Source organism: Gavia stellata, chromosome 12 (genome assembly GCF_030936135.1).
Source record: "Gavia stellata isolate bGavSte3 chromosome 12, bGavSte3.hap2, whole genome shotgun sequence".
Taxonomy (NCBI): Eukaryota; Metazoa; Chordata; class Aves; order Gaviiformes; family Gaviidae; genus Gavia; species Gavia stellata.
The window spans coordinates 18,263,086-18,288,863 of NC_082605.1; positions in this window are offsets into that span (position 1 = coordinate 18,263,086).

Consider the following 25,778-nt stretch of genomic DNA (forward strand, 5'->3'; position numbering starts at 1 on the left):
CTGGTGTGATGTTTGCTTTGGACAGTGGAGCCCTGGTTTTGACTGCAGGCTTTAGAAGCAAATGCCACATAAAGATACCAAGCCACTTGGTACACTTTAAAGATATACTTTACTAACCTGTGAGGTATTCAGATCATAGTTACCTGCTCCAACCCTCTCCCCTCAAACATATTTGAAGTCTGGGGATGCGTGCAAACAGTGTTTTAAAGGGAAATCATTTTAGCAAGTGCATATCAAATCTCCAGATTAAGTTAAAAAAATACTATGAAAACTTGGCTTTAAACTATTCAAAGAAGGCAGAATATATTGTGGTTCTTAGTGACTCATTTTTCATGGAAGGACCATAATTTAAGATGACTTTCAGGACTGTCTTGGGAGGAAGATCCTGCTCCCCACACTTTTGCATTCTGAGACATCTGAAGTGCAGATGGGGAAGGAGGTGACTTAGGCATGCCTCTGGACGAGAAGCTACAAATAGGCTTCAAATGGAAGCATAAATAATTTCTGCTGGGTTTCTGGGGTGAGTTACATAATCGTAGTGGTAGATGGGTCTCTAGGACATTCAGATCATTCTCTCCTGGCTGAGTTCAGCACCTTTGCACAGGTCTTCAAAGCAAAAAAAAGAAGTGCCCTATAAGACCAGCTGAGGTCTTGCAGCTGGACTGATCAACATCCCTTGGATCAACACACATCTCCAAACTGTAAGGGGTATATTAGCGGGAAAACGATGACCTTCCTCGTTGTGAATTCAGGTGGTGAAAGCAGCTTTGAAACATGCATCAAGTGTGTCCTTTTATAGTGCCAGAAAGAAAATCAAACCTTTAGAGTAGCTGAGCGACACATACCCCAGCAAACTGCGACCTCACTGCAGCACCATATCTTGCCGATTTGTAGCTGAATTTGCTTGAATCATCAGATGAACAGATTTTCACCTAGTTTGCTCATCCAGGCTTTCCAACATGACCATGCTGTGCCTCCAGAGCCCGCTGGGAATGAGAGACTGTAGCGAGTGCACACATGCCAGCCAGGTACCCTATGTACGAGCTGCCATAGACCTATGTGCAAGAGACATTTAGCAAGAGAGAAACACGAGCACACACAATGCAGAAGCGACAAGCTGACTTGGTGATAACATCTCGGACGCCTTCATCTCATTGAAAACCACGGAAATATTTCCCCTGAACAGAATGGGTAGGATCAGGCCATTGCAAACCTGCAGCCAGCCCCTACCTTATATCCATACACCCCAGGCTGCTTTTGGAGTTTGACAACACCGTGCCTTTGCTCAAAGCCATTTCTGTCTTAGCTCAAGTTGGCAGTGATTACATCAATTTTTTATTTTTCCCAAGTTAATATCAAAAAAACCAATGTCACTTCAATAAGCTATTTCTTTAAACCAGCTTTGGAAATAATTACTAAGAGACAGAAGAACTACAAATCTGTACCCTGTTTAACGGCTGAGCCACTTTCCAGACGGGGCAATGCAGCACTTTGCTGTGTGCCATGGCCAGTCGTGAAAGCTACTGAACAACTCTGTTCCTTCCTTTGATCTGTGGCATCTGCTGAGGTACCTGCCCAGGAGCAGGGTCAGCACACTTCACAGCTTTAACACTTGCCAGCGAAGAGTTAATCAGCGTCCTTCGCATTCATCACAAAAATACCTTTCTAATGCTTGTGTTGTGTGCCCGTGTATCTGTTCTTAATCAACACATAGGTCCTGTCTGCACTGAAAAGCTTTGCCAAGGTAACTCTAAAATGATGGCTTAGTTTATTCAAAGAAATGACATAAACTACACCAGCAAAAATACACTGACTCTAGTTACAGTCACAAATTATCTCCAGGACTGAGTTACAGATAAAAGTTTTGCCAGCACAGCAATGCTCCTTAGGGATCCCATTTTTTCATGACATTTCTAAGCCAGCAAAAGTCATGTGAATGCAGCTATGCCATCATAAAGTTTCTTTTGCCAGCAAAGAAGTGTTGGCCAAAAAATTTAAACTCTTAACACTTATTGCTTTCCCAGGAAGAGTTTCTAGTGTGGACTCAGCTGTAATTTGAGCACTAGGGACAGAGTAATCTACTACATTTGAAATCACTTCTCTCAGCAAGGTAGGCAAGGCACCTCCAAGAGCTTTTATTCTGTCCAAGTCTGCGCTATTTACAGTGCCCTGATATCACGTAATTTTCTTGTTTGCTTACATAGCCAGAGACTCCGCACCGGACCTCTGCACCCAAGAAAATGTTCCAAACAAATAGTTTAGGAAATAAGCAACTTAATTTGTGCATGAGGAAACAACTTGTCAGAGAGCCGTGAGGCAGCTAATGCCACCAGCCTCCTCCAGAGCCTCGCTGGGCTCGTTCCCCACAGCGGGACGGTGCGCGGTGCAGGTTCATACATGGCACTCTGAGCCCAAACCCGGGAGCTGCAGTAGCTACAGCTGATTCTGCTACAGCAGAGAGGAATATGAGAAAGAACCTGCCCTATTGCCATAACCTAGACCCTAAGCAAGTGCCATAGGAATTTCCAAAGAATACCTAAACTATGGGATCACACCACCCAAGACTACCGATTCTTCATCACCGTTTAACTCCGACTTACGCCCTGAGCTCTGCCGGGTGGGTTCTGCTCGCCTCGATCAGCTCTAGAGCAGCTGACCGGGGAGGGAGGGAGGAGGCAGCGCTCGTGTCCTGCTTGACATTCCTCATGAACACACTCGGATGCGGTGTCTGTGTTTTTGGCCGTGCTATCTGGATTGTAACGTTTGTGTTTCTGCTATCCTCTAGATGCAGGGCAATAAAATTAGCATTCACATTCAGATTTATAACCCAGTAAAGGCAAGTTCCCTCTAATAAAAACAAGCTCATTTATGAGACCAGATTTCAGGCATGACTTGCAAGAGGCAAAATAACATCCTGTGTAATTCTAATGGCTCACAGCTCAGTGGGCAGACATGGCAGATATTTTTTTGCGGCTCTGCTTCTGCTCTCAGCCTCCCCTCATCTGTGCAGTGTCTGTGGGTCATTCGCGAAGTCCTCTGGTGCCACTCCGAGCTGCAGGCTTGGCACCGACCCTCTGCAGTGATCCCGACCCATGGTGTCTGTATATACACCCTGGGGGAAGGGGAATGACTACGGACCCTCCCTCTGCTTCCCATCACGCATCGATAAACACCCTGGGCCAAGCTTTCTGGCTGAGGTGCCAAATGACGGCCACAGAGGCTGGGCAGGGAGAAAAGCCCATATGCTGCTGTGTTGCTGTTCGTGCCCTCATGGTCATTTAATATTAGCAGGAGGCACTCCTGGGACTGCGTGTGATGCACACTTGCTGTGGTACGTTGTGCCTCGGTACATCCCCACGCACAGAGGCATCTTCTTGTCCCCTGTAGGTAAACGAAGTGGAAAGACCGAGCCCTCACCCAGCCACAAAGCAAAATGAAGCAAGAAGACACGAGTTTAAGCCGTGCTGTTGCACATGTCCTCTCTAGAGGCACTCGGTAAAGGATTGCCTCTGCCTGTTACTGCAGCATTTCTTGCGCTCCCTCTGGCTCCCATCTAACAGATTGCTGTGTGAGATTTCACCGTTTTCATGTGTTTCACAGTTTCCATTGCAGCCCTTCTGCTCTCACAAGCTCCCGTCCCGTCCCTCAGCCACCTGCCCAGCAGCGGGAGACCCGGGAAGCAGGTGGGAGGGAAGCACCTAAGGGTGGTTTTCGTCTGGTCAAGTGGGGGGAACAAGGGGAGACCTCAGAGCATACACCAGGATAGATTTTAGCCTCTGACACAAAGGGTTGTGAATTATGGGGCAGGAAAGCACAAGCAATCAGAAGACTAAAAGCCATCATTCCTTTCTCTGTATTTACTATACCAATAAAATATCTTCATAGCAGCTGGCTGTAATGTAAATCCTCTTTAAGAACTAATGGCTGTGCAGGGGACCATTAAAAAACCAGCTCCATCATTAAGGCTTTTGGTTGGGAGACTGCCTGCGCTGTTATTCTGCAGGGAGGACTGCTCTGCAAGGCTGCGCGGAGCCACTCGGAGACCGCTTTGCTCTGGGCTTCGCTGCCATGCAGCAAACTGGCTCCCTGGCTGACGCATGGGATAACGGCTGAATCTCAGGGGGGATCTTCTCTCTCCAAATCAATGTTACTCACTAGAAAACAGCTAAAGCAGCTCTGCTTTCCTTCAAGCACCTACCATGCCCTCTGGCCACAAGCCGCTTGCTGGCCATGGAGCTGGTGGTCTGCCACTACGTATGACCCCACCACAGGCTGGGAAGAAGCTCAGGGCACACAGATGGGTCTGAGCACCGCTCTGAGCTCAACGCTCTCCTTGTGCTGCAGCGCAGGGCCAGCACCGACTGCAGCAGTGCAGTGCCCTGCTGCATTTCTGTGCAGTGGTTGTGATATGCTGTTCACCAGCAAATCCCACCTTGGGCAGCCTTTTCCTCTGCTAGCTTGTGGACCCTGGATATATTTTCAGGGACTTTGCAATGTAATGCTTTCATGGGTACATTAAAAAAAAAAAAATCAGCTATCACTAGAAAAACAGTTAATTAGTTGCAGAATCAGTTCCTTGTGAAGTAATAATATAGTCATTCGCCTCTCTCTGTTCCTGGGGCATTTGCCTTTAATCTAACATCTTGCAGGCTTTCCAAACAGTGCCTGGCACTGCGGTGCCAAGTTCCTGGGATGCTGCACTTGGAGGATGCTCTTCCACACTGACAGAAAGGCCCCTGTCCGTCGCACCACATCCCAGGGTAAGACTTGACTTCTTAGCGCTGTATGTCTTGAAAGCTGTGAAGGGGTAAGCATAGGGCAGGCCAAGGATCATGACACGAGTGATCAGAGCAGAGAGCCAAACAGTGACGCTGCCCTGCCTGATGGCCTCAGCCCAATTTCACCCATGTAGGAGGGTATCGGGAGAAATAATGATGAAACCAAAGCACAGCGCGGGGATGAGAGTCTGGGACATTGCACTGATCACACAGCCATTGCTCCTCTCTTTCTTCCAGTGCAGCACCCTTCCTCAGCTGTTACTCTGAGCAAAGAGTTTCGGGATTACCTTGTTGCACGCTGGGTCACCCAGCACGTTGGTACAGACCTCACCCAAGCCCCGGGGTACATCAGCCCACCAGCAGTGGCACCGATGCAGCCTCTGCCCAGCACCCCTGCACCGTGGTAACCCTCAGCTCCCCCCATCTTTTAACCTCCAGCGGGTCGGGCTGGGGCGGCTGCGACGTGCTCCCTGCCTGGCTGGCAGCCCGCACTCTGCTTGTGCCCAAGCCAAATTAGGCAGATAATTGCTGGCCTCCTGCTGTGGTCGCTCCTGTTGCAATAATCCTGGTCACTCCGCTCTGCCTAAGACCTAAATTTTTTAACACCTCTGAGGTCTCCTCACTGCTCTTCAACTTGGCTGATGCTGTGCGTTCAGCAGGTACTGGGGAGGGGCAGGGGAAGGACAGACAGACAGTACAGTCCCCTCAATCTTGATTTCTACCTTCACCAGCCGCAGATGAGGCTCCCACCATAAGGTTATGGATGCTGTGGAGCTGTGGGCTGCCAGCCTTTGCCATACCATGGGCTGCACTAGTAGCAGTCTGTTATTTTTCGGGGGATGGCACAGATGGTGAGCCCAGCACCCCGTGACTGCAACCTCTCCCAGCATCTGGAGCTGAACCCCATGAAATGGGCTGAATCTATCACAGAGCTGTGGGTTCAGATTTATGTTTTGCAATCTGCTTTCAAACAGAGAAGTTGGCACAAGGAGCACCCTCTTGCAGGATTCTGGCTGGCGGCTGCCTGGCAGGATTTAATCCATTATGTTCATGAAAGCTGACCCAACCTGCACCTGCTGACCTTGGCCCCAAGACTTGCAACATGTCAAATGAATGCAAGCTCGCAGATCCATCGTTGTCTTTTTCTAAGAGCCGATATATCACCCATCCAGTGCACCTTGATGATCTTCGTGTAATCAACACACAGATTCCCATTTGCATTTCTCAGATATTCATAGAGAAAGAATGTCCTGTGTAAAAAAAGAAAAAAGTGCATCCATGGAAGTGACAAATGAAAAATAGCTGCATCTTTGCACAAAAGCTCTCCTCTGCTCCTGGTCTGGCTCCTGGAACAAGCCCTGGTTCCTTCCTCTGAAGCATGGGTAGCCTCACTCCTCCAAGGCCAAATCACCTCAGTGACCATCTCAAAAGAAGGAACCGAAATGATGAGCTCAGCCCCGGTGAGAAGACGCAGCGAGAAAAAGCGTTTCGAAATGTAGCTCTTTGTAAAAAACCCACATCTGCTTTTGAGATGGCACAGGTGACGAGGAAGATATCCTTTAAGAGGAAAAGTAAAGAAAACATTGCCTTTGAAGCCTTTTAAAATGGGAGCGTGAAGGTAGCCACCCAAAGAGGTTTCACTGAGTTTTAATTAGATGAGGAGTTTGGTGGGCTCATATTCTGCTGGTATTGAGATACCTGAGATAAATAAAATGAGCCAGCAAAGGGTGGGTCGTCACATAAAGGACCTGCTCCAAATGAGAGTTCATTTACTCATGTACGTAAAGATTAGCAGAAAGCACACGGCATGCTCCGGGACTCTGCGCGGAGGAGGACAGTTTTCACATGAACGTCAGAGATTCTCCCTTCCTTTCCAAAACTCATCAGATCTTCACTACAGAGCCCTACTTGGTGCATCCACAAATAATAATGTCTCCTGGCTGATTGTCTCACCTCGGCTATCAGGTGTTCAGGTTTGTTCATGATATGACTGAACTCAGTGGTAATTCCAGTGTATGTTATCTCATGTTGACTATGCTTAAAGTGTTTACTGCAGGGAGAGTGGATGTTGTAATTCTCTATTTTTACAGCCTACCAAAGTTTTCACCTTGATCGTTAGAAACCACAGTGCACAACAGATGGCTGATTGACGCCATATCATTTGGCTTTATCACAGCATTTCTTCTGACTTTCTTTTTTTTGGGGGGGATGTGTGTGAATCTTTTAGCATTTCAAATGTAAACTTCATTATAAATCATGTAGTAATTTTGCGATTGAAAATCTACGACCGCATCATCAGAACTGACCTTGGAATTAAATGTTTTCCTCCGAAGTTCTCACTTGATAAAATGTTCCTGCATTTGCGTGCTTGGTGAAACTCATCATGTGAGTAGGCAGCCGTGAGATTTTCTGGGTCTGCTTTCCAAGCTTGGCTAATGACACAATTTTAATAGCAATAAATCACTATTTCAACAAAGGGCTGTCTCTTCGGCAGAGATGTGCAACTTTTACTCACAAAGGTATGGATTTATCATGTTTATTAATAAGCGAGCTCTACAGCTTTGTCTTGCTTTGTGTACTGCAAGCGGTGACTCAGCCCCGTGCCATGGGCGTTATTAATAAAACCTTATTCTGCCACATTTAGACAGATTATGGACAAATGATAAGGAGGGATTTGCATACAAGCAACCCCATCAGAAGTATGTGAGAGAGGATCATAGTTTCTGGTAAATTAGATATGCCACCTCCTCTGGAAAAAAACCCTAAAATTCAGGTGGTCTATCAGAAAATGTATTACACCCTCAAATGCGGTAGACACTACCTGCTAGTATTCATCGTGGTACTTCATTTTATCAATGTATGTCAAGATACTTCCGGAGGAGGATTTTCAGGGCTGCATGAGAGCTCTGCCCGCCGCAGGGGATGCGCTGGGTTACACGCCGGGCGAGCCGGGCCATCCCTGGCAGGAGCTGTGCTCCGTCTCGTCCCAGTACATGCTGCAGAATTACGAAAGCGGGGATTTGCTCACCAGTTTTGTGCTGCAAACACATGCAACTGCAGCTATTAATTACAGGCAGCAGATTACTCATTGGAATTAAACCTCAATCATTCATGAGTATCCCCCAATCTCCTAAGGGATCAGGTCTTTCTAGGAGACCCGCTGCTACCCGGCTCTTCCCAGGGCGCTGCTGTAAGAGCAGCAGTGGGGATGATTCATTGCACAGTGAAGCGTTTCACTTTGAAGCTTTCGTCTGAGCTTCGTGGCAACAGGACGTCCCTGATCAACCCTCAAATCCCGCTGCCAGCATGGGAACCCTGTGTGAAGACATCTGGCTCCACCGATATTTCTGTATTGCAGGGCTCTGCTGCAAAAGGGAAACCAGCTGGCACTGCTGATGGTTGTCAGGTCCCCAAAAAAATCTCTGTATAGGGGTGCTCTCAGTACCTGTCTCTTTGCAAGCCTGATAAGCACCACTAGCATAAGAAAACCTACAAAATACTAGCAAACAAGGCTTCCCAGGAGGGTGGTAGACTCTCCTCCTTTTCCCTCCTACTCTCTCTCAGCGTGCAGGCAAATTTAGCAGCGAGCCAAGATTTACAGCTTTAATTATGAACTTTAGCCCAAGCAGTCATTCTGGAAATACCCTTGCTGGGGAAATGGAGAATGGGACCTGGGTGTGCGCAGCGAGGTGTACAGCTGTTCCGCCTTTTAATTGTACTGATTCTGGTCCTTCATTAAGATGATTTCATGTGAAGGGATTTTATCTCCCCGCCCCCTGCTGCTGGTGTCAAGGAAAAGAAAACAGGAAAAAAGGAGTCTTAGTCTGTCTTTTACTGTGTTATCTAATAAACCAGCAAAAATGAGCCTCAGCAGCAAAGATTAGCCTCCTTCAAGCTCACACACCTTAATTAAACATGCTGAGCTCCGGCTGGCAGCAAACTCAAAATGTTTTACACTGTTAAAAACTGTTCATTTGTTTTACTGTTCAGTCATCCTAATTTTTACACCCAAAGCTGATCAGGACTCCTAGCAAGAACCTGACCACGATGGTGGGCCACAGTGTAGAACCCTCCCTGCTCATTTCAGAGAGAAGAGTTCAGGTAAGAAGGTAGGGAGATTTTTGTAAAGGAATCACTTGTGAACCATTTTGCAGAGAAGCAGTGCAGACCACTGCCACAGTGACCGGTGGTCTTTGTATTGAAATATAATCTGGTTTGGATACCCAACTCCAATAAACAGCATAGCTAATGCAGGTTCATCAGTGCAGTGATAAACTAGGTTTGACTCCATACTGAAAGTGTAGCTACATCACAATGTGTTCCCTTGTTGCTGAGTCTATAACTCAGCCACGGTCATGGCTGTACTGAGACCATGGTTCTGCAGAAGAGTCAAAGTGGGAACTCAAGCCATGTAGAAGATCTTTGTGGCATTGCTCATGTAGGTTTTTTAATGAAACAAGCTTTCTGTGTAGGACTAGCATGATTCCATAAAGGCATTATGGTACCAGGAGCTTTGTATGAACTTACTTACACAAATTAATGGCAACAGGCTGTAATTCCATTTTGCAAAAGGTTTGAGATACCTTGAAAAGCCCAAGTACAGGGAAAGAGGAGCAGCTCAGAGGCACAAAATTCAGCTGCAGCATCCCACTTGCCTGAGGCAGAGGGCATCAGAAGACACCTTGCTGGCAGTCAAATAAATAGGTAAAACAGCTGAACCTGACCTCTGGGCTGGCCACCCCGAAGTGCAGAGCACGGTCATGATCAATTTTTGAACCATGTGTTTCATCATATCTATTATTCATTAGACCCTACGGAAAGGGGACTTGCAGTTCCCTGCAGAGTTGAGATTGGCCAACACCGCCTCTGAATATATAACACGAGCACTGTTCCCGCCGGGCACACCACCGTGTGTCTGATCCCTGGCACAGAAGCAGAAAGCAGCATTATGGCTGCAAAAAGATGACATACTGGGAGGTTTCATTATGTCACATTTGACCTTCCTGGCTTTCCTAATAGATTGTTCTTGTCATCAGGGCCTAACACAATGCATTACCTTGCTGGCATTTGCAGCTCAGCAGCAAGTACAAACCTTAGCTCCACTAGCTTCATTTGGAGGTCCAGCACTCTGATTTAGAAAGTAACTTCAGAGGCTAAAAAGCTTAATTTTTTTCCTCCAAAAAGATTAAATTTTAAATCTCTTTGTAAGAAGACATTTGCAGCTGAGCAGTCCTTTTAAACTACATTTATTTCTTGATAGGAAAGAAATTGAAGTGCATTAGAAAATGTTCAACCAAATGAGTATTCTTAAATACTGGTGTGCAGGAGACAGAAAAAGTGCTTTTTCTTTTCTATGCGGACCAAGAAAGGCCTTCCAAGGACTTTTGAAGCCCTTGCTCTGCACCTATTGTATGCTTGCGCATCCCAAATGTCCTCTTCATTATTCTTTGAAGACTCCCAGTTTTATGTTTTAATTTTCAATTCCATACCATAGCTAGCTCCTAGCTGGTGTTTGTGGCTTGTCTCACCAAAGTTCAGTAGTCAGCAAGAGAGGTCATTTTTTCAACAATATAATTTAAGTATTATATCACTTCTTGATGTCCCTTTTGATCGCAGTTTAATTACACTGAAGATAGCTGTGAATAAGGTTACTAAACTTGAACTAATTCTGTTTTCTGAAGGTCACACAACCCTGTCCTTCTCTCGGCCTCTCCTAAACTCTGTTAGACATAAGATCATCCTCGTGGTTTCAGTATGTGGTGGTTACATTTCAGAAAAGAGCATATGAGCACCACTACCACTGATGTTGATGGAGAATTATCTTCAGCCCAATTATACAGCCATGGTCTTTAATCCACTGGTCCTTGACCACACGCAAGCAGAGGCATTGCTGAGGAAATGCCTCTGAAGGCTCTGCAAATATTCACCTGCATCTCCTTCATAGATAAATATATACATATACTTTCACTCTCAACCCCTCTTTCAAGACCTGGCATGAAATTGCATACAAATGCTGTATTTCCTTTACTAGGAAAATTATCTGGAAGAAATATTGTATCAACTGGAGTTCACTAATGCACAGCCAAAAGCTGTCATTAAGTGATACATCATGCATTAAAGATAAAGTTATGGGCTCTAAAACAGATTTGGTAAAGGAAAATTTAACTTACACTAAATAACTCACCTAAACACTGACTTAATTCATTATGATCAGTGCCATTATAATAAGTATCAGATATACTCATAATTGCATGGCATTTATCTTCAGTTAATGACCTGTAGGAAGGTTATTATATAGGTTTAATACTTTGATTACTGTAAATGGAAGTATTCACTGAGCTGGCTTGCAATCTCACTCTTCGTCCTGAAGAACAGGTATTGCTGAGCCCTCCTGCAGTGTGACTAAGGTGTGGACCCGCAGGTCGCTCAGCATTCACCCAGTGCTGACATACCCTGCCCGAGGGAAGAACCAGCTCATTTTTGGTTGCTCTGTCCAGGAGCTACAAGGAGAGGCTTTGACTCTACTCCACCCAGCTGGTACTGCTGATGTTGGTCCCTTCAGCACGGTTTACTTGTGAAGAGCAGGCCAGCAACAAACTTTATCTCAGGTTTATTCATATAGCCCAAAACTTCAGTGGTATCTGTGGAAAACACAGGACAAATACGTCTTACCCCTGGATATATGGTTGGATGTAAGTCTACTGCTGCTTCCAGAAACTGGAATTAATGCTGATCCTGGTGGCAAATGGATCCATGCAGGGTCAGGGCAGTGAATAATCAGCTCTTCCCCCTGGTTCCAGGCTGGGCAAAATAATAATAAAAAATTAGTAGAAGATGACAGCCATCCATCCATTTCACTTATGAGCATTAGGTTTGACACACAAGTCACTAACCTGGTGCTCCCTACTCATGTTGCTTGTACTGGAAGCAGCTGCATTGTCAAATCCTAGAAGAGAAGCATGAGCTTATCTCATGGCCAGGTTTTGGGAATCATGGTCCAAGAAGCTACTTGGCTGAGTGTTGTGCAAAACAGCTCATCTTCCATGGATGTGTCTTTAATCTTAATTGTAAGTTTTCTTGGTTTTCCTAAGTGTCATCAAAGCAGTAGGTGGCCCAGCAGGCTGAAAGACCTTCTGTTGCTATTAATTCACGTCCAGGTCTTTTGGTCCTCCTGGGATTTCAGTTCAAGTATGGTGGTTCACTTCACCTCTGGTACCCTTAATCCAACTCTTCCTGCCTCTAACCACAGTTAATGCTTGCAGTGCAGAGAAAGCAGCTGCCTGTCCTGGCAATTAATGACTTTTCCTTGGCTGGTGTTTTATCTATCAGACTTTCCTCTCTGGATTAATTTTAGAAGGTGGATTCAGTGCCAGCTTCACAGATGATTTTTTCATTTTGTTAAGGTGTTTGGCTTTGCTCACCAATAACTTAATTAGAGGTACTCTCCAAATTCCCTCTCTGCTTACACAGCCTTTGCACTTTTTCCTTTCCTTGTTTTCTCTTTCCATCTGACAGGTATGTCAGAGCTCAGAGGACCCGGGGTGATGAAACATGGGAACACTGATGAGTCCATGGGAGGAACAAGGACTGCAGCACCTGAGAAATGGTTTGCTGACAGCTTCTTCCAATCACAGCCACATTAAGAATGTCCCCCCTTGATTAAAAATGAGGGTGTTTGGGATGCTGGGAGCTTAAGGGGAGAGAGGGAACAGACGTTTCACAGGCAATACAAAATTGGGAGGAGTGGTAGTACAGCAGATGGTTGTGCTGCCCTTCAGAGGGACCTTGGCAGGCTGGAGAAATGAGACAACAAATGCAAAGTCCCGTGCATGGGGAGGAATAACCCCAGGCACCAGGACAGGCTGGGTGCTGACCAGCTGGAAAGCAGCTCTGCAGCGAAGGTCCTGGAGGTCCTGGTGGACACCAGGCTGAAGAAGAGCCAGCAGCGTGCCCCTTGGGGCAAAGAAGGACACTGCCATCCTGGGCTGCTTTACGCAGAGCATTGCCAGCGGATCAAGGGAGGTGATCCTTCCTCTCTGTTCACACTGATGAGACACATCTGGAGGGCTGGGTCCAGTGCTGGGGTTCCCAGTACAAGAGAGACATGGACATGCTGGAGTGAGTCCAGTGAAGGACCACAAAGATGATGAAGGGACTGGAGCATCTGATATATGGGGAGAGGCTGAGGGAGCTGGGACTACTCAGCCTGGAGAAGAGGAGGCTCAGGGGGATCCTATCAGTGTGTATAAATACCTGATGGAGGAAGTAAAGAAGACACAACCAGACTCTTCTCAGTGGTGCCCAGTGAAAGAACACGAGGCAGTGGGCATGAACTGAAATACAGGAAACTCTGCTTAAACATAAGAAACAACTTTCTTACTGTGAGGGTGGTTGAACACCGAAACAGGTTGCCCACAGAGGTTGTGGTGTCTCTATTCTTGCCGATGTTCAAAGCCCAACAGGACATGGTCTTAGCCAACCTGCTGTAGGTGACCCTGCTTTGAGCAGGGACAAGGCGATCTCCAGAGCTGCCTCCCAGCCTCAGCCACTCTCTGATTCTGTGATTTTTGCTATCTCTAAGGCAAAACTTCTGTTACTTTCAGCAGGGTAAATTTTGTCTGCAAATGTTTCTGATACTATCTGAATTTCTAACACAAACTGGTGTTCCTTCTTTCTTTTTAGGATCAACAACCATCTGTCCTGATTCCCTGAATGAAAGCGTTTACCTCCTATCAGCAGGCCTGGTAGGAAAGAAACAGCAAAGACTGAAAGCAGCTTATTGTTTATTAATGTTTGACTGAGTTTATATCCTTTCTGGAAGTCTGCAGTCTTGTGTATGCTGACTATTCTCCTGGATATCCTTCCTATGGGTATTAATGTCTCTTTTTTTAAACTCCTCAGTAAATTCTTGGCCTCAACAAGAATTCCTGGGGGCAAGAAGTCCCTGAAAATGTGTTATATTAATACAAAATATATTCCTTACAAAAAGTCTGAGTCCAGGTGTGATGGATTGTGCAAAGATTCACTTGGTTTTTTCCAAAGATGTGACCTGAGGCCTTGGGATGGAGGAGGGTTGTGATTTGACCGGCATGGTTACCTGACCCTTGACAGAAGAGTGCGATCTAGGGAGACTGACAGCAGCAGCCTTGTGTTCCAGTGTCGCTGTTGTTCTGGTTTTATTTAAATTGGAAAGGCGAGAGGGCTTGGGAAGCTGCCAACGTTAATGCTATAGTCACTGACAAGGTAAAATGTGCCTCGAAAAGATATACAGCTCTCCTTTCACAGCCGCATTTGCTTTAAAGTTGGAGCTAAACCTCTCTGCAGAGCAGATACGGGGAGCATGGATTGCATTGATTCCTGGCCCTAGGAGGCTGGGAAGAGATTCGACATCTAACACCAGGCCGAGCCCTGCTGCAGGAGGGGGTGGCGAAGGGATTGACTGCTTTCAATGGCTTAACTGCCCTCAGCACTGCAATCTGCAGCAGTTTGCTAAATTATGGCTAATGTTCAACTTTATCTCTTTGTGTGAAATGGCAGCCAGTAATGAAGTAGAGCATATAGTCAATGGTAATAAATAAAACTAATTTCTTTCTTAACCAGAAAAACAGAAAAAAAAGAGCCATAGCTGGGTGATGCGGCTCTTCTTTTCTTCTTAGATAACATCACCAACAAAAAACCCAGGAGCTTTAAGGAGTCAAATGCCCACCCAGGAGTTTATTGGTGTGACAGAGCAGGTTCTTCCCTGACTTGGCTCTGCCACCTTATGTTTAAACCTTAAGCCTGTTCTCTATCAGACATGCATTATAAAAGAGATTGTAGTTCTCTGCCCACATAACGCTTTCTTCCCTCTTGCTTGAGCCTCCTGCTCTTGGCAAGAGCAGAGTCTCCTACAGAAACAGATGTTTCCCTCTTGCCTATCAAGGACACACTGCTCTTGGGCTGAGGCTTTCTGCTTGCCGGTACGTCCAAGCCCCACGGGTAACCCCTGCTCCCTGACAGAGTTCCCTTCTTTCCCTCGGAAACCCCTGCCCCTCCTGAGCAGCCCTGGGAGAAGAGGCTGAAGTGAGCAGAAGTTTCCCAGAGTATGTCAAGGCTTTTGCTGTTTGTCTGCTCTCAAAAGCAAGTGGGGTGTCCTGGGATGTGTTAATCCCCCTGTATCAGTGGCTGATTTGGCTCCCTGTGAATGCTTTGGCCATTTGCACTGTCCTTAATATTTCCACAAACAAAGGGACCTGCTGGCACCCCTTGGCAGGGCCAAGGAAAGGTTGAGAAGAAAAGGACCCAGGCTGACTGCGGAAACCTGCTCATGGCCCCACCAGCAGCTCTCTTTGGGATTGGGGACCCTCAAGGTCCAGCCTTTGATTGTTCAGAAAACCTTAAATTTTACGTAAAAATTAAAACAGGTGACTGAGATGCCCTGTAAGCTCTCACTGACTGTACCACAGCAATTTGTAGGGTCTGTTAAGAATAGACCAAATGTCTAGGGATGCTGCTGGCTCTGCCTGCTTCCTGTGTATTTACTCATTAGTTCTTTGTGTGCTCTTCCCTGCAAGGGACTGCTATCAGTGTTTGGAAAGATGCTCCGTACCAGTTACTACACTTGGCTTCCTCTGTTCTGTGCCTCATTAGCTGTAGCTCTTGGCATGTTGATAAAATGTTATCTCCCAGATAAGCTGAACACACTGTGCAGTTGCCTTGACTTGTGCAGTAACACTTGGCCTCTGTTTCTATGGGAAATAGTGGAGTGGAAAGGGTACCTTGTGAGACACGATTAAATTATCTCCTTGGAGGTATTGTCTGTGTATTACCACCGCAAGCAATGGTGTCTGATAGGGGATCTGAAGAACACCTGGCAGGCATCCCCTTCCCTGCCGGGCACCATCGGCACGTGGCCATCTGATGCAGGAGCACACATGCCACGTCCTGGACTGAGAGCTGAGCAATGGCAGGGACAGCAGGAGACCTGATTTAATAACCAGGTGTGCTGCATAAGACTAGGAAAGGCAAGGACCAGCTGGGGAGGGTCATGCTGCAATGGGTTGTAAGAGACTGGGCATGAAACAAAGGATCTCCCCATGCCAGAGACATACTTTATATCCTTGTGACTTGGGGGAATTTGGTACTCTCCGGGGCCACCCAACCACTTTGCCTTTCTGCAACACTTAGCCACTGCCCACTTTGCATTTGAGAGGATGCCCGGGACTACATTTGGGCTGGTCCAGTATCCGAGCGGTGGGAGCATCTGGGGTTTCGGTGAGGTCCAGAGCACATCATGGGGTAAGCTGAAGCTCACCACCGAGCTTTGAAACTGTGTTCTTGGTATCTGTATATATATGTGTGCTAGTCAAGCAGCACAATCCATTGCTTAGAAGCCCTTGATGTGTTTTCTCTGCTGTTGCTGCACTGGTTCCCCAGTCAAACACACACAACACGTGGGATCTTTTCTGCAAGCCTCTCAGTGATACATGACTGTCAGCATTAATATAGCAGGAGAAACAGCATAACCGTCTGCAGCACTGGCAGGAACCAGGCTTGATCCATGAGAGCGCTGCATATTTTCAGGAAGGATCAGAAAACCAGCTTATCAAGGAGTAAAACAAAAAAGCTCATCATTTAATACCCTTGTCTTCTTGCCTCCTCCCCAGGATACGAATCTGGACCCTGCGATGTTCTGGCTTTTATTTTATTCAGCTCTCTGGAGGATGAAATGACTGAGATCCCCACTCCAGCGAGATAAACGTGGCTAATACACAGGTAGTGTCACCGCCAGCAAAGGGCCCAACCTGCTCTAAGGCCTCCAAGTGATCTGTGTTCGGTGATCTTTGCAGGTGGTTGAAGTGGCTCATCTCCTCTCTAGCAGAAGTGGTTTATGTTCTCCATAGGGGGAAAAAAGGAGAATAACTGCATAAATTACCAGTGGAAGCAATCTTCCCTGACAGTCTTCCCTGCCTGCTCTGCTCCTAAAGGACCAGTATATACTGACTTTAATCAGGCTTGTCTGCTCGTGTCGGGAATTTCAACAAGAGGAGGGAGAGGAGATGCTCCGCTTTCCAACCGGCAGAAAATCTCCTGCAGCAGAGATTGCTCCCGGGGGGCTCCGGCCCTCTACCCTCACTGATCAGAGGGAACAGTTGCTCCTAGGCATTACCTACGTACCTTGGCCTTCGTTTTCAGGAGTAAGAGGACCGCAGCTGCCTCCCGCTGAGTGTCCGGCTTACATTTTAACAAGTCTGATTTTCAGTCGGGGGTGTTTGGTGCCGCCTGGATATCGGCCTGCTCTTCCCACTGCCCAGGCAGGGCTGAGCGCGACCATCTTCCTATCAATCACACAAGCCAGTGCGACCACAGCAAAGCGGCAGAGCTTCACTATTTTCAGTGCAGGGAAAAAGGATGATAAAAGTGTCCTTTACAGGTTTCCTGTCCTAATCCAGAGAGAAATCGCTCTCATTTTTCACTGAAGTTAAGGAATTGCAGGGGTTTGTACATTCCTTTAAAGAGCTTGCAAGCCCTGCAGAGGCAGTGCCTGTGTTCTGTGTTTTAGCACCTGCAAAAACCACTCAGATCAGCAACTTGCCAGAGCTACAGAGTACATAAACCTGATATTTTTGCATCTGCTTAGTATGTGCTGTTAGCGGGAACCAGCTGAGTAGGTTCACGGGATTTTTGCAGGAGAAAGCAGATGACACAAACCCCCTTTCTTTGTATTTTTAAAAGGAGGCCAAGAGAAGCCACCTCTCTCTCCTGCATAAAACATTCAACAGGGGCTCAAGCTCATTATTTTCCACATTTTTGGTACAAATCTCCAGAAGCAATGATCGCAGCTGGGAAAAACTGCAGCCTACCAACCATGAGACGCTCATTTGGACTGACCTGCCCCCTCCCGCAGTTTCAACTGAGGAGGGACCAAGCGGCCCCTTTGGACTGGGTGTGCATGTAAAACCGTTTGTCCTTGGTATCGACTGGTATTTCCCAGCCACCTCACAAGCCACGAGGATTTGGGGGCTGCCTGGGGAGATGGGAGAAGAAAACACCAATATTGAGTTGTTAAATGCTGTCTGAACGGCTGGAGCGTGACTGGAGCCGGGAATGAAATGCCACTCGCAACTGCACATCGGGTGAGAAAACTGGATTAAATTGTTTCCTTTTTCTACTTGGGCACCACCTGCTGGCATGTAATTCAATCAGAATCATCAGCCAGATATTAAACTCTCTGCAGTCCCTAAGAATATGCCAGGTTTTTTCCAGATTATTAAGCAAGGTAGAGAGGAGAAGTTTTTTAATCACCTTGTGCACTCCCTGTACCAGCGCTTAGTCACTGTAAATATATCTCCTTGTACATCCCTCGTGTTTTTAAGATTGTGGTGGAGAGCTCTTATGGTAAATGTTTTTCTGGGCATTACTTGCTCCCAGCGGCAGGAAAAGCCAGGCGCATGCACGGCACAGGCACCCGGCCATGGTGCTCAGCCCGGCTGCTCCGCGCTTCCCATCTTGCCTGCGGAGCCCCTCCAGACCTGCCACAACGCAGCCAGGACAAAGGTGGGAATGGAAGGACATTCCTGGGAGCCAAGGCTGCGTAACTTGCTATAACCCCAAAATATAAAATCATGTGGCTGAGAAATACTGGCCCAGCTCTCTCGGGCATCTCAGAGGGAGCTGCAGCAAGAGCACAGCCCGGAGCCAGCGAGCTGACCGCAGCAGGGGAGATGAGCAAGGCGGATGCCAGGAGAGGACTGTGGTCACGTCCTAAAAGCTGCTAATAGGTTTTTGGGAGTTTTGACTTCACGTCTGACACAGATTCAGCTTTCTTTGCAACGTTTCATGCAGGAATAGGAATAATCCCCAAGCTCAGCAGTGTAAACTTGTTCAAGCTAGACTGGCACCGTAGAGCTCATGCGCAGTCTTTAGCGATGGTTCGCCTCGGGTCCTCCGCTGCCCTCGGCAAAACATCCCCTGCAGCCAGGGCTGGTTTTGCACAGGTACGAGTGGCTTCCTACCAGCTTCTCCCAGCTGCAAAACAGGAGGGAAAGGAGATGGGGTGGAAGGAAGGGCGAGGGAGAACGCACTTAGGGAGCCAAGCACCAAATAACCACGCCGTGGTTTCAGACCCGCCAGCTACAAAGCACAGTAATCCACTGCACTGAAGGAACATGGTGCTAGCCTACAGATGAAGACAGGGATGTATCCACAACGTGGGGACCAGCAAGCCTTCCTCTTTGGGAAGCCATGCATGCTGCTCCCTCTCCCGTCCAGAAGGGAGGGACAAGTTTGCTGGCTGGTGACTCTTCCCAGGAGTGCAAAAAATAGGGAGAGTGCAGCTAACACAGCCAACTTCTTTTCCCCGGGCACCCAAAGTCATCTGCTGGTGCATATACTGGCAATGGGGTAAGAGACGGCACACGGTACCCAGTGTTCATCCCAAGATATTTCCTATTCAGCTTTTGGCTGAGAGCTTCACAGCTGGTCCCAAACATGCTGTTTTGTTTCTCCACATTGAAGGAAAAAGGATAACCAGGACTTGGATCGGGAAGGCTGAGGGGAAATGAGAAGTGACATCCAAATTCCTCATTGCTTGCAAGATGTGTGTACACCACAGGAGGAAACAAGCCAAGAAGAAATCAAATTAAAAACTACGCTTGTGAGAAATTGTGCTGAGAGTGAAAAACCTCCAAACTATCATTTTTGCTGCAATCTGCTGTTGAAGGCTTGCGGTCTCGCTGGACCCCCGGTGCGGTGGGAGAGCTGTGTCAGGTGGCTCTGCAAAGGGGTAGGGAAAACCCTGCAAGACATATGGGAGCATTTATATAATATCTACCTTTAGCTGGCTGACTTTTATAAACAGGGGTGCTTTTGGGAGCCCCAGACTTGCTGCAGGGCAGATCTCCGTCCATTTTCTTGGCTATGAGCTCAGGGAGACACAAGAATAACTCCCTGAACCCAACATATACGTGAAGCTCCCCAGGACCCAAGGGACAGGTTCCCATGGGCCGAGGGAAACTCAGGACCTTACCCAGGGTAAAAGCCAGCCTGTTTGCCTGGCCAGCTCCCGTATCCTCTGCAAGGGATGTGCATACAGAGCACAAAATATAGCAATCCTGAGATAAGGGCATAGGACGAAGCGCACTCCTGCCACGTGCCAGCCCCATGGGATGCAAACCATCTGGGGGGCCCCTGGGCCAAACGCAGCCCCTTCCCCAGAAAGCACCTGGGAGAGCCAAAGTGGGTGGAAAAGCAGCTTTTGGGACCTGGGTTGCTGGTGTCGCATGCTGCTGGGGTAGCCACAGAGAAAGGCCATCCTGGACCTGAACTTTTCAACCCCAACGCTCCAGCTGGCTTATTAGGGACACAGGGCTTTCAGCAGGGCTTAGGGTGCTTTACTCATTAGCTCATCAATAAAGAGCTTGAACGAAAGCCCTGCTTTTAGATACCATCACAGTGCTTATCAGTCTCCCCAGAGGAGACAGAAAAATGGCAGTCAGCTCCCCAAATGGAGAAGTGTCACTCCAGAGCTGGGTTAACCTGAGTGTGCTGCAAAAGGAGCACGGCCTGAGCCAAGCAGCTTCTCTTTCCATGTCCTACACCGCTCTCCAGAGCAGCGGCTGCCCAGTGAGACCCGGCTGCATGGGGGCTGCCCAGGGACATGATCGGCTCCCCAGGAAAGGCTTCTCCTCACACCACATGCTGGCAGATGAAGTGTGGTGAGAAATGATGAGGAAGGATGGTGGCCAGGAGACAGTGATTTAAAGGGTCACTTGTATTTCCCTCTGCTGATGTGTCTGTTGGGGTAGGGCTCATTACAGGGCCCCAAGTCTGGGTAAGGGAACAGGCAGGTTAACATTATCCCCATTTTAGAGATGGCAAACGGAGGCACAGTGGTGGCATCTACCATGCCAGGCACTAGGCCAGGGTCACAGCTCATCCACACTACCCGTTTCAGCAGCATCCTTCCCAGGAGCCTTCTGAGAAGGCAGAGAACATGGTCCAAAGCCTCTAGAAAAGAAATAAAGATGTTCAGTTTTGATAGAATTTCTGCTATTAAAGAACAAAATTCACTCAGAAGGTAACTTTGCAAAAAATACCATCTCCTAGAGAATTCTTTGCAAGAAGTAGAAGCTTAAGGCAATCAAACTAGAAATGTTTCCTCCTTATCAGGCATGGGAAGAGAAAACCAGGCATTTAAAAGCAACTTCTGGGAAGGCCCCTGCAATGTGCAGGATGTGTAGAGCTACAGGTGGGATTTGTGCAAAAGGGACAAAGGAGTGATCTGAAGTTGATGAAAGGATTTCCCTACAGTTGCGCATCTCTGCTCATGCATGGTGATGGGGCTTTTATTTGGCAGCCCTATGCCTGCTCTCTGTCATTCAAAGCTGTTTCCGATCCCTATATAGGTAGGAGAAAAGTTCTCAAAATGGTCAGAAAAAGGGATTTTTCAAACACAAACCTGAAAGATTTCCTAGACTTCTTCAGCATGCAGAGAAGTACATGTCTTCATGTCCCCCCTGCAATAACAACAGTCCTCCAGCTCTTACAGAGACAAAACAACGCCCCCCCCCCCAAATGGAGCCATACCAGCAACTGCATTTAGGATTAAAACCGCACTCGTATCCAGAGGAACGTGGACTTCCTCAAGACACTGTAATGTCCTGTGGGTCTGAAGGAGATGGTTAAAGAACTGCAGACAGAAGCACCAAGATGCAGTACCTGGTAGAGCGGCTATTTCTCTGCCGGATTCAGCTGCGGGGGAGCAGTGTGGCTCCCAGCGGGCACCGGGCAGAGCTCAGCACTGCCCGACCCGTGGCGGGGAGCAAGCCCTCTGCCAGCCCTCCTTGCTTTGCCCGGGAACTGAACATGCCTCCAAGGCAGCACATGAAAAAAAAATAGTGAAAAGGATTTTTAAGTGTGGTTTGTGAGCAATAAGGCTCATGTTGACTCAGTGTGACAATTTCTCCTCATACAAATCTCAAAGAGGGTTTTGCCCTAGCGAAAATACAGTGAAAGGCTCTTTTATATGTTTTTTAAAGCCCATGCAATCAAAAAGCTCTTTGAAGCTCCAGGAGCCCTAGACATTGTCTAAAAACATCTGCTTCTATTTTTCCTCGATGGGAAATGAAACCAATCAAAACTCTTGTTAGGGAGGAGAGGCAGGACGGCTGTGCCGACAGCCTGGGTGCCGGGCTGGGACCTGGCTCTGCTGGGAGGGACTGGTGGCACCTGCCCAAACCAGCACTGCTGGATTCCCAAAAGCCAGGCTCCGCTTCCCCTGCTGTGATGGACAGGGTTTGATCCAGAGCGCTCAGGATGACTGATACGGCTGCAGCCACTTCCCCAGTATTTGCCATCCCCAACCCTGAAGCTCAGCTCCCCAAAAATCAGCGGCATTTGCTGCTCACCCTCCCTTCCTGCAGGTCTGGATGGGGAAGCCTCTCCAGACAGGTAATGCTGGAGGGCACATTTCCTCTCTCCTTTCCAAAGCTCAGTCTCAGGAAGCTCTTCCCTTGGTTCAGCCCCATCTGTGATGGAAAGGAGAGCTCGATGGACAGCAACACTGGCCTCAGAGGGGCCCCAAGGAGCTGCCCACACCATCCCCATGCCCCTAGTAAGGAAGATGTTGGCCAGCCCACAGCCATCAATTTGAGTTTACCGTGTTCAAGCAAGCTGGAAGGAACATCTGTGGATTTTTCATTTAAAAGCATTTTAATGGGAGGAAGCCCATTTTTCAGTGCAAAAGCAGAAGCTCAAAGAAATATTACAAACTGTGAACATTACTTTCTGCTTCTTTCACAGCAGGTCTGAGCCATCTCATCTGGTGCATTATGAAAAAATTATTTTAGATTTCCTAAAAAAAAAAAAAACCACCCCAGGAGTAATAGCACAGCTACCTTGCTGCTTCTCCCAGGAGGTAATTGCTTAATAGCAACATCTCACTGCCTTCAAAGAAAAATAAAATCACCCGGCCTGTAGTTCTTCCTCCCCAACTGTTCTCTGCAAGTGCCCACAGCCACTGCCAGTAATTTCTAGCACCCTGGCTGCTTATATGTCACAGCTACAAAAATATCACCAATATTGTTAACAACCTCACTGTGTACGAAAATAGTATTTACTAAGCTGGAACTGATCCCACAGTGGGTAGCATGTCCTGTGTCCCAGGACAGTCAGAGCTGATCCAGCCTCAGTGGCCAGGGCTGGCACCCATCCGTCACCTGGGGGTGATGGGGTGTCTTCTGTGCAGGTACCATTCAGCTAAAAACCCAGCAAGCAAAGTGAGCTGGGCTCAGGCATGCAAGGGGAAAGAGCACAGAGTTCCTTGGGCTGTTGTTTCTCCTCCTGCACCCCTGGGCCGAGCAGACAGTGAAGTGGAAAGAATAAGCATCCAGACTGAGAGGGCAAAGAACATCCTCAAGAAGAAAAACATGTTTAAGCAGAGGATAATAGGGAATATTTTATGTCATTCTGGAAAACCTGCTCAGAGGCAGTGCTAGGGCAGATGAGGGGAGAACGACCCTCCTCCCTCACCACAGCCCCTATGTTCCCATAGACATCGACCAGGGCAAAGCTGGTGTTCCACAGCCTTGGCCAGCCTTTCACCAGCACTGCTACCCCTGCACCACGCATGAATCCTGAGCTTAGAAGCTATTGGAAGGCACCACCGAAGTTTTGCACCTTTGGTTCCTCAGCCCTTTTGCCTTCCTGACATCCCCAGCTTTCAGCAATTCTGATTTTTGCAACAGCAGCCTGATTTCCGCTCTCTTCCAGCTCTCCTCAGACAAGTTCCAACTGCCTTTAATCACGACTCTGACTGCTGCAGCTGCTGACTCTGTTTCTCTGAGGACACTTGCTCTCATCCTGCTGTGTTAGGCAAGGTGGGACTTAAAACCAGAACAGAGCTCTTAGTCCTTACACATCCCCACCGCATGCACCTAAGCTGAGGTTTCCCTCCCATTGGAGGTGGGAGCTGGAGTCTCCTTGCCCTGGACGTCTGTTGACTCAGAGGCAGCATTGACACGCAACACCTGCAGCATAAAAACTATTTGGGAAAATGAAATTGCAGGGACTGTGTATTGGGTTTGCGTGGCAGCGCTTTAGTAGCAGGGGGGGCTACAGGGGTGGCTTCTGTGAGAAGCTGCTAGAAACTTCCCCTGTGTCTGATAGAGCCAATGCCAGCCGGCTCCAAGACGGATCTGCCACTGGCTAAGGCTGAGCTAATCAGCAACAGTAGTAGCGCCTCTGTGATAACATATTTAAGAAGGGGGGGAAAAACCGGGAAACAGCAGCCAGAGAAGAGTGAGAATATGTGAGAAAAACAACTCTGCAGACACCAAGGTCAGTGAAGAAGGAGGGGAGGAGGTGCTCCAGGTGCCAGAGCAGAGATTCCCCTGCAGCCCGTGGTGAAGACCGTGGTGAGGCAGGCTGTGCCCCTGCAGCCCATGGAGGTCCACGGTGGAGCACATATCCACCCACAGCCTGTGGAGGACCCCACGCTGGAGCGGGTGGATGCCTGAAGGAGGCTGTGACCCCATGGGAAGCCCACACTGGAGCAGGCTCCTGGCAGGACCTGTAGACCCGTGGAGAGAGGAGCCCACGCTGGAGCAGGTTTGCTGGCAGGACTTGTGACCCCGTGGGGGACCCACGCTGGAGCAGTCTGTTCCTGAAGGACTGCACCCTGTGGAAAGGACCCACGCTGGAGCATTTCATGAAGAACTGCAGCCTGTGGGAAGGACTCATGTTGGAGAAGTTCATGGAGAACTGTCCCTGTGGGAGGGACCCCACGCTGGAGCAGGGGAAGAGTGTGAGGAGGAAGGAGCAGCAGAAACAATGTGTGATGAACTGACCGCAACCCCCATTCCCCGTCCCCCTGCACCGCTCGGGGGGAGGAAGTAGGAAAAATCGGGAGTGAAGTTGAGCCCGGGAAGAAGGGAGGGGTGGGGGGAAGGTGTTGTGTTTTTTAAGATTGGGTTTTACTTCTCATTATCCTACTCTGATTTTGATTGGTAATAAATTAAACTAATTTCCCCAAGTCTATTTTGCCCATGATGGTAGTTGGTGAGTGATCTCTTTATCTCGACCTACGAGCCTTTTCCTCATATTTTCTCTCTCCTGTCCAGTTGAGGAAGGGGAGTGAGTGAGTGGCTGTGTGGTGATTAGTCCGGCTGGGACTAAACCACGACAGACTGGAAAGCTCAGTGCAAAATTTTGTACTCAGCTTGAGGCTGAAAAAAAAAAATCAGTGTGTTCCCTGTTCACTCACCTGATTTCTTCCCTCCCTATTAGCTCTGAGGGCCATCAAAGCATCACAGCTGAATATGTTTCCATATGGAGACAGGAGGAGTGATGATTTGGCATTCAGAAGGGATAGAGTTTATGCAGCAGGGAAAAAATTTGGGGTAGAGAGACTTGGCAGTGAAACAGGAATGTTATAAGATAACGATTCCATTCCCCCCCCAAACACATACACGCCCAGAAACACAAGGGAAATAATTTTTAACAGCAAGGCCCAGCAAAAAACCAGAACGATGCCAAACCAGATTGCAATGCAGCGTGAGCCGCATCTAGTGGCCAAGGGAAGTAGTGCTTTTTGTAGGGGAGCAGTTCAGCTTGGTAGGAAAAGTATGATCAAGTCCGGGAGTGGAACTAGTGCTTCTCTCCTTGCTGCTCACGTTTGCAGCCCAAACTGCAACCTTCCTGCCTTAGGAAAAACAGCAGCTCCCGCGAACAATAATCACAAGTCTCAGCATTTCGAACAGCACTAGTCTGGGAGGTGCCAGAGGTGCCCTCCTGACACAGGTTTGCAGCAGCCCTCATAGCCCGCAGACTATTGCGGCCACCTTTTTGGTGTCCGTCGCAGCAAAAAGAGGCAGCTGCTGCCTGCACCGTTTGCAAACAAGGCGGCATGGACAGAGGATTTGGGGCAGAAAGACAGCAAATGCAGAGCAGAGCAAGGCTGTTGCATGCATTAGCCAGTACACCCAGAAGGCCGACAGCATGGACTAAGGGAGCCTCTGCAGC